Consider the following 9,341-nt stretch of genomic DNA (forward strand, 5'->3'; position numbering starts at 1 on the left):
GATGTGTTTTATTGTCAGCATTTCAAACGCACGTGGCCTAATGAAAGCTCTTGTCAAATTTCGTGATAAATTTGATATTTAAAAAAAAAATCAGATTTCTTGCCTCCTTTCATTCTACTCGCTTCTGAAATATTTTTCTTGATATTTTAATACACAGTTTATGTCAAGGTTTACACATACATATCTCACGGCCGTTGCCCTAGCCTAAAGGTTTAGTCGAGTGCATGATAGTCAAACTGTAATATAATAAAGCAAATGGTATTTTGTGAAATGTGCCTTCGTGGGAAATAACATTTTTTTAGATTAGATGTCCCAGTCTGTTGTTTCTGTGTAACGGCTTCTTTAAACTCCCACCGAATACCTGGCGCACACAGGCACGTGAGTTGTGTCTAAGTATTTCTGTGTAACTGTTTTTCTAAACTCTCACCAGGTACCTGATGTACAAAACTGTTCTGACTCAGCACGCGCACGAAGTCTGCACTAACACGTGGTGTTGGCATTTTCCTCCGCGATGTAGGAGATGCAGGTGAGCAAAAGAACAACACGTGTGAGTATGATGACGTGTGGCCTGGGTGACGTGTGGGACCTGTACCATAACGCGTGCGACTTGTGACGTGTGGGTCCTGTAACATAACGCGTGTGACATGTGACGTGTGGGACCTGTAACATAACGCGTGTGACATGTGACGTGTGGGACCTGTAACATAACGCGTTCCTGTGTAAGAATTATGGTGTGTGGCATGTAACAGACTTGCGATGTATGAAATGTATGAGACAAGTACTGTGTAAGGTTCAGCCTCATCTTAATTAAACACGTCATCTTCAACATACACCTGTCTGTCATCAATAGAGCAATGGTGTCAGTTTTGAAATGAATCGAGAAGTCTGCTATCCCAGTCTTGCATTTTTCCATCTCTGTTTAGTCCAGTCAAATGGGTTTGGTTTCGCTGATCATTGGAAAATAAATCTTCTAAGCCACCATGTTCACTATCTTGATGTGCACTTTCTTTCAGCACTGAAGCAAAATAAAGCAATACAAGTGTAGAAAAAAAAATTGAAACAAAAGTAACATATTTTATCCTCTCTCTAATTTCTCATGGTCATGCAAGTCTTGTTTTGACCAATAAAATCAATAGAAATAAAATGGATAATAATTTCCCCAGGGAATTCAAATGGAATCGTTGTTAACGAGCATCGCTTGCTGTAGGCCTAGTGTCTTTTCTCAAACGATGGGCAAAAATCGGAAAAAGACTCACAACGGTCTCTCGGCAGCGCTGTACACCGGCAACGGCTGAAGGGATTCGGGAGGGTCTGGTGCCTAGGGAGGCCTGAACGGCTCGCGCCCGGTTAGAAATTTGGAGGGGGCGTGGCACAAGGCAGGGATGGTAGGGTTGGCGCTATATACATGGGGAGCAGGCGTCCCGAAAGGTTTATGTGCTTGGCTGATAAGTCAATGGTGCGAGGCTACCATCTGAGGGATTATGACTGAACGCCTCTAAGTCAGAATCCCGCCCGAATATGTAACGATACTTTCAGTGCCGCTGCGATACACGCCGCGGTGTCACAGCCGCGGCGGTGGTGAAGCCACAGGAAGGGGTCATCAGCCGCTCGCGCCGAGCAGTGCGCGGCGGGGACCAGGACGATTTTCACCCCATGCGACGTGGAGATGCCAAATCATTCGTAGACGACCTAGTTCTCGGTCGGGGTGTCGTACTTAGTAGAGCAGCCACCTCACTGCGATCTATTGAGACTGAGCCTTGGACCAGGAGATTTGTCCGCATTCGCAGACGGACGCATCTCCGACGATGGGCTCGAGTCCCCCTCCTCAGTACAAAGGGGGAAAGGTGGTGATGCAGCTACCGGGTGCACCGGTAAAGCAGCACACCACTTTTCTCTCTTTTACTACTTCGCTTTTTTCTTTTTTTTTTTTTTTTCTTCAAAAAAACCCAGGGGGAGGGCCTGGTGCAAAACTTTTGAAAATATTCCAGTTCGATGGGAGGGTCTGGTGCAGATAGGAGGGTCTGGTCAAAGACTTTGAAAAAACTTTACTCGTCATTAACTTCGCTTTGGTATTAGAAATTTAGGGGTACCTCGATTCCTTCAAGTATACTAAAATGGAGGGCCTGGTGCTATGGGAGGGTCTGGTGCATACAGGAGGGTCTGGTGCAGAGGAGGGTCTGGTGCGAAGAGGAGGGTCTGGTGCGTGAGGGCCTGGTTTAAAAAAAAAAAGGAAAGTAATAGGGGAAAAATTGAACAAATGTTGTCCATAGCAGCAACGCTTTCTCCTTTCGCCGGTTGATCGCATTCCGAACAACGTTGTGTCTCTGTACACCGACAAAAACCGATCACAACAATACCCAGCCCGATAACCGTACCAAATGAGAATTCACCCATCATCTTGGAAGTTTCAGTTCAATAGGAGGGTCTGGTGCCTAGGGAGGGTCAGGTGCCCGGAGGGCCTGGTGCCTAGGGAGGGTCAGGTTCCCGGAGGGCCTGGTGCCTAGGGAGGGTCAGGTGCCCGGAGGGGTCCTAGGGCAGGTGCTAGGGTTGAGGGAGGTCAGGTACCGGAGGGCCTGGTGCCTAGGGAGGGTCAGGTGCCCGGAGGGCCTGGTGCAATGGGAGGCGTGGCAAGATCCATCACTAAGCCGTTTGGGTAAATAAACGAATTTTGTCTCCCCTCATTATAGAATTTGGAAAAGCTCTGATAAGTGAGTGCGTAGGTGGTTCTGCTTGTGCATGAGATCAAATCAGTTTGTCCAGGAACTAATATCCTACATATGTCCGTGGTTTGTCTGTTTTGCATGGTCTGGGAATGTTTATGAGGAGGAGTTTAATGATGTGTTCCACACCAAAGAGAAAATATTTCACAACCATTTTTGCTATCACCACAACTGACAATCACAACTACCCAGTACATATACACGTCATCATAACACAAAGTCACTTTGAATTGAAAGCATTGAAAGGTCAATATCACACCAGAGAGGATCCTCTTTCATCACATCTTGAAAATTGGTATCACTAATCTAGCTTCTCTTGTATATGGTATAGATATGAGTGCATGTTCATACTCTTTCGTTATGTTAATTTTTGCGTGTGCATAGAATTACAACAAAATGTTTTGACTTCCTGCCTTTCAATAACTTCTTGCATATGAAGGTTCTTTAAGATACATTATAATACAAGACTATTGCCTTTATTAATAGTCTTTAGGCCTACTGTAAAATTGTAGCAGAAATGTGATGGTTCACAACCGGGTACTTTCTTTTTTTTCACTGCTTTCCGCTTTACACATCTGTTCTTTCTCTAGAAATGACGTAACACACGCAAGAGCTGATGAGAACTTCTCGTGATAACTGTGAAGCGTGATTGGTTGTGGTGTGTCATGTGGCTTGACTGACCAATTGAACGCATGTTGCTCTGGAAAGATCTAGATGCAAGGCTCAGCGCTTTTAGACGACGGGACGACCTAGGTAATTAGCCAAGTTAGTGAATCAGCTTCTTACAACCTTGCTTGTTCTTTTCGTATTCCCTTTTATCATTTGGTAATTTTAATAATCTTGTTGTTGATTAATAATTTCTTGAATATACTAAATTGCGTGTTGTTATTTGTGGTAATGCATGCTGAGGGTTCAGCAAGCTAATTAAAAAGTGTAGATCAGCAATTTAGTATAGGCGCATGCGGGAAATGTCGACTTGATTTGGTGGGAGTATCGACGGTGTGTTAGACCGGGTGTCAGAAATCATACCCCTACCCAATCTACGGACTCCTGCCCCAGAGTTTACGACAATATTACATATTTGCATTATCGAAAATGAATTGTCTGTTTATGTTTCACACTAAAGTTCCTAAAATTGTTAATGATACACACTGATGAGGGTGAATAGCAGCAAACGTTTGTATGCACGGAGAAGCTGTTTGGCCTTGCTGGTGGCCTTTAAAGTTGTCGGTGCTGTCGGAGGTGAGTAACTCGCTACTCGCCATGAAATATGGCGGCCTTCCCTGTGTTCAGCCAGCTGGTGTAACTGACCTTTTAGTGGTGTGGTGGCTTGAGCACCTTGTCGATCCACAATGAGTGAGAGTAGACAGTGAAACACAGATATCTCCGTCCTCTGTCAAGAAAGGTCCTGTAAACTAGGAGACTTTGTGTGACAAGCTTCTGAGAGACTTGCTCACCTCCATCTGTAGGTTGTAATTTGTTGCCCCACACAACACCTTTGTCTGACTCCTCCTAGAGCGTGCGTTTGTGTGTGTGAGAGAGAGAGGAGAGATAGAAAAGTAAAAAAAAAAAAAAAAAAAGCAGCATATAATCTTTCGTTTCTTCCTTAAAACCAGGGCATCATCCCCAGTGTCGTGTGCATTGATGTAATCCAGGCTTGACAGGCGCTCACCCGAAAATCGCCAGGCATTGTACAGGCATGTTTCAACTTAGACTGCCATCACGAGAGGAAAATTAATGGCATACATTTTTACCCTTCTTGCCTTCCTCCATTACCGGTCGTCACCGCCATTGGCGGGAGGCTACAGGCCAAGACGTGAATGGATTTCACCCTACAAGTGTTCTTAGTGTGAATGGAGAGTGTTTTGACATTGCCCATTGCCCATGCGGGGACTTGAATAGGTATTTTTAAAATTTGTCTTCAGTATGTTTTTGTTTGTCTTCACTCTGTTCTTGTCTGTCGTCATTGTTTTCTTCTGTCTTCCTGATACCAGTGTTTACTCTCTGCATCTGCGTCTATCCATTTCCATTTTTGTCTGCTTTCAGCTCGCGTGTTGTGATGATCTAGTCGGCGTTGAAGCAAATTTTGCTGGTCAGAATAAAACATCACAGACATTGGAGACATGTAATAGGGTTAGGCCTGTCATAACCCTGACGGGGACAGAAAGATGCAGCGCATCATTCCAGCGAGAGATGAAATTTCCGGCCACGCCGATGCTCTCCCTTTCCTGTTGCAGTTGCGTGACTAAGGGAGTTATGGTTCGTTTATTTTCACCTTCAATTGTTTTTTATTTATCGTGTCACAGCTAGAGAAGTTTTGTTATTTTCTACAAAGCCTGATAAAGATCGGCTCAAGGGATCGGAAGATAAAATTTACATCTCAGGTGTTGACAGTATGGTCCTGTCTGATACTTTTAACACTTTGTGTACTCGCTTTGAGATATTCGATTTAGGTAGTGTCATGGATCATTTACTGTCTGGTTAACAATGGCACTTTTTCTTACTCACGATGTTCCCTAGATCACCCCAAGGCTGTATTTTATCCCTGAGCTTGTTTATTCTTTATACAAACAGCTGTCGCAGTAACTATGAGGGTCAACATCTTGTCATATTCTCCGATGACACTACACTGAGGTCTCTCTTCATAGCGAGCCAATAGATACCAATAATGTAGCCTTGGATGAATTTATTGCCTGGTGCTATGACAATTTCTGAGGACTTAATGTGGGTAAGATAACGAAATTGCCTTTAATTTCCATCGAAACTCTCCACTAAGTCCCGTAATTGTCGCCATGACCAGGACGTGGAAATTGTCAATACATTGAAATACCTGGGCACCAGCTTCGACAGGTCATTTTGCTGGATGGGCTATTGTGTAAAACGCTCAACAACGCCTCTTTCTTCTCTGAAAGCTGGTCTTTCTCTGTCACCCAGCGATTACTTCAGCGATTTTATAGATTCCACATGTAGAGCTGCTGTCCTCGCTCATCTGGTTTTACAACCGTTTACCCGTGAAGGACAAGAGGAGCTTGAATAATGTTGTATACAGCTGCTCTAAAGTTATTGAGATAGCTCAGAGGTACCTTCAGACTTTGTTTAACAGGCAAGCTTACAACATTGTCACCTAGAAATTCAAGTTCACAAAGCTGTAAGAGTAAGTCTAATCTAGGCATGCTAAGCAATGAATGGAATAAATCATTCAAACTAAACGTTTAATACTGGCATTGTGAACCAGGGATACAACAGTAAGATATCAGAATGGAACATAAGATGTCCATCCAGTGAGTCCAGTCAATGCTTAATATCACGAAATACAATGCACCATTTCCACGCAAATACAATATAGCGTATCACAAAACATTGTGAAACATTTTAAACCATGGTGGTCACTAGGTATTAGCGGTTTTCCCGTCTCTCGGTTGTCTGCAGGCAAAGTTTCGAATTTCTCTGACACAAGGCTCGGATGCAAGAGATCGACTACTGACTCAATTAGTCTGAGATTTTTTTCTTGATGCTTTTATTATCATCCATTTTGCATGCATGAGAGACTCTCCGAGAGGCAAAACAGCAGACGAAACATTTTTTTGTAAACAGTTTGCAATCATATTTGCTTGGAAGCAGATGAAATTTGAATAAAAAATAATGAGAACATTTACTGTCTCCAGAGTAAGACACAGTACTACTGTATGTAAGGTACTTTGTAAACGGTGTTCATGCACCTTTAAAGCATCTGTATCTCACGGTGGGCGTTCGTGTCCGTCACACCACTTCACCTCACGTTCATCAGACGACCGGCCATCGCCGCACGTGGCTCATTGATCCCGATATGCCCGCGAATGTCGTCTGACAGGATGATCCATCGTCTGGCACAAAGACATCGTGCTGCTTTCATTTAAAATGGGATCTAGCTCTTTACATCCCCATTCACTTTCTAATGATGTATTACACCTGATTTTATTTTTCTTCAGCCTTCATCAAGGCTGGATGGAAGCTTTCTCATCCATGGGAAGTCTTCTCGTTTTTATTTCAGAACTGTCACAAACATTCCAAACAATTTCAAGCCGGGCTGATCTCGAAGTAAGAGACTGGGTAAGGTAGTGATGTGAAGCCAGTGTAAGTGCTATACTTACTGAGGACATTGATGTCAGAGCCTCCAGTTTCATAGGTTGGCGACCCACCGCAGTCCCCAGACCTGTCGAAAATGAAGCACACATGATTTCTTATTCAAATAGAAAGGGCGATTACCTGATTCAGTGAGTCCACTGGATGTGGTTTGTTGTTTCACGAGGTAGTTACCTCCCTGCTAGATAATGAGCAGAACCTGCTGACGTCACACACGAAACCTCGACAGTGAGAAGGGAGAAAACTCCAGTCTTTGATGTCGTGCTGACCTGTGAGCTGTGTCGACTTCTGCTCCTAGCGACGATAAATCTGGTGATAACAGAGACGATGATGTCTAGTCGATTACAGACCCCGGTTCCTCGTGTCGAGCGATAAGATGTCGGCCAAGACAAAAACGTCTTCAGCGCCATGTTCTTGTGACTACTCCGTCCCGACAATAACTGGAACAAAGTTTTCTTGGTGGAAAATAACTGGACATCAAGGAATGGAGGTATCACGAGATTAGAATATCATGGACTTGCAAGATACACCATGTGGCAACAAAAGCACCGCCACACCCAACCTGATACTAGGAGGTAGTGTCTCGTGCACTAATTAGAAAGCATCGTCTTATACTTTGTCTTATATTAAAACACCGTCTGACACTTTGTCTAATATTGAAGAACCGTCTCGCTTTTGTTTAATTAGGAGGCACAGTCTAACACTTTGTCTAATTAGGAAACACCGTTTCACACATTGGCTGATTGGGTAGTATCGACGCCCACCTGCTGATGAGATCTAGAACTCAAACTACCCTGGTTACTTCTCTACACTGCAAGCACTCACCTCATCCCATCCTGCCATAAGAAGAAAAAGTAAACGGTATTTTTCATCCACTTCATTCTATGAGTAGCAGACTTAATTACAATCCGTAAAATCCTAGAAACAGTGTCCAACATGCAGATTGTCAAAGAACGATTGTTGATTTTCTGTGAGGGACCTGTCTCCTTGTCCACCCATGCTTTACCGAGGTGATCTTGCATGTGGTCTACTTCTTTTTTAATTACAGTTCTGAGCCTAACCACACTACAGTGCTGCTGGATTTGTTTACAGTGAGTATTAAAACTTCCTGCAGTCAGATCGCAGTGCACCCCACTGTACACAGTCACACGGGACAGACAAACCCAGAGTGTTACATATGGACTTGGGATACAAAGGTCTTGTATGTCTAATGTGAAAGTAGGAGATTGAGCCGACACTTTGTCAGCCAGGGTCTTCAACACGATGACCCTCGAGTCCTTGCCCCGACGGAGCAGAACTCGGTCAGGCGCCGGTGCTTCCGGTTCAGAGATTAAAGGGATCTGCAGAAGGGTGGAGTAAGACGGATTCCAGACATCCAAAAGAGGATTCGTCAGGGACTAGGTCGCTTCCAAGCGCAGCTGCTACCGATCTTTTTCGCTCAACAACAACTATACTATCTGTGCTGATAAAGTTCATTGAAAAAGCAGACTGGTACTCTTGATATTTGATTGGAATTTTATTTTGAACGTTTGCTGTTTGGATGATGTTTAGTAGGATGGATGCTAACTTGATGTGAATCACGAAATGCAGAAACCTTTTACCGACAAGGTTTATTTTTGGAAACAGCGTCTTTACATTCTCAGGGTGAGGCTGATCACATACAGTGGACCTCCTTTCACATTCAACATTGAGTGGAGGTAGCAGAGGATGGAGCGGGACATGGGACATCCACGTCAGTGATTCTGGACAGACTGAGCACAAGAGGTCCTCCTTCATATCACAGGACATCTGGCGAGACGGACTGGTCTGTGTATGATGTTTTTTCCCTGCAACAATGACAGTTTAATCTGACTTGTAGTCCAGATGCACAACATGTTTCTTAAAGTTTAAATTGTCCTTAAGAAAATATTTTAGAAGCGTTTTTATAAAAATTCATTCATGCCATCGAGATGCGTTGAAAAAGCGCGTACTAAAAATTGTGCTGATGTGAACAAACTTCTGACTTGAAATGTTTATATCTTATTAAAAAACAATTTTAGTTTAGAAAGCTCTAAAATTGTGTTCTTCACTGTGTTTCTACAAAAGTAATTACACTGATTTAAGACCAAAAAGTATTTCCAGTTTGAGGTGTGCGACTGGCTCCATGAGTTGTGACTTTTAGGAGTTCTTGGTCTCCCAACTCATCTGGTCAATCTACACTCGTAGTGCTTTACTGATTGTGACACAGTTGTTGTGACCTGTTTTCCCTCTCTTCAAGCCTGCTAGGGATGTAGACAAGAACCTCCTCTAAAATGCCACGATTCTCCATGGAAACTACAAGGCTTACGAGACCAAGAAATGAACTCAGTAGATCAATTGCGCATTTGATGGCCGACTGCTGTGCTAAAAATATTCCGAAAATGAATAAGAAGCACTCTGTAACATCTAGTAAGACTTTTTAATCTCTCGTTTTCATTTCTTTTAACTTACATGATTATCTTCTTTGTTGCTTAAACTTGC

General features: G+C 43.4%; 1 long non-coding RNA gene across 2 annotated transcripts; it reads left to right on the forward strand.

Annotated features, from left to right (window-relative positions):
- The first annotated feature begins 470 nt into the window (after positions 1 to 470).
- Positions 471 to 8,560, forward strand: LOC112569270. Of its 2 annotated transcripts, none has more exons than XR_003100356.1 (3): positions 471 to 526; positions 4,767 to 4,979; positions 7,891 to 8,560. It is a non-coding gene; the product is annotated as an uncharacterized LOC112569270 (long non-coding RNA). The 2 variants fall into 2 exon arrangements; XR_003100355.1 differs by lacking the exon at positions 471 to 526 and adding an exon at positions 3,498 to 4,622.
- The last annotated feature ends 781 nt before the right edge of the window (positions 8,561 to 9,341 follow it).

This window comes from Pomacea canaliculata, linkage group LG7 (genome assembly GCF_003073045.1).
Source record: "Pomacea canaliculata isolate SZHN2017 linkage group LG7, ASM307304v1, whole genome shotgun sequence".
Classification (NCBI taxonomy): Eukaryota; Metazoa; Mollusca; class Gastropoda; order Architaenioglossa; family Ampullariidae; genus Pomacea; species Pomacea canaliculata.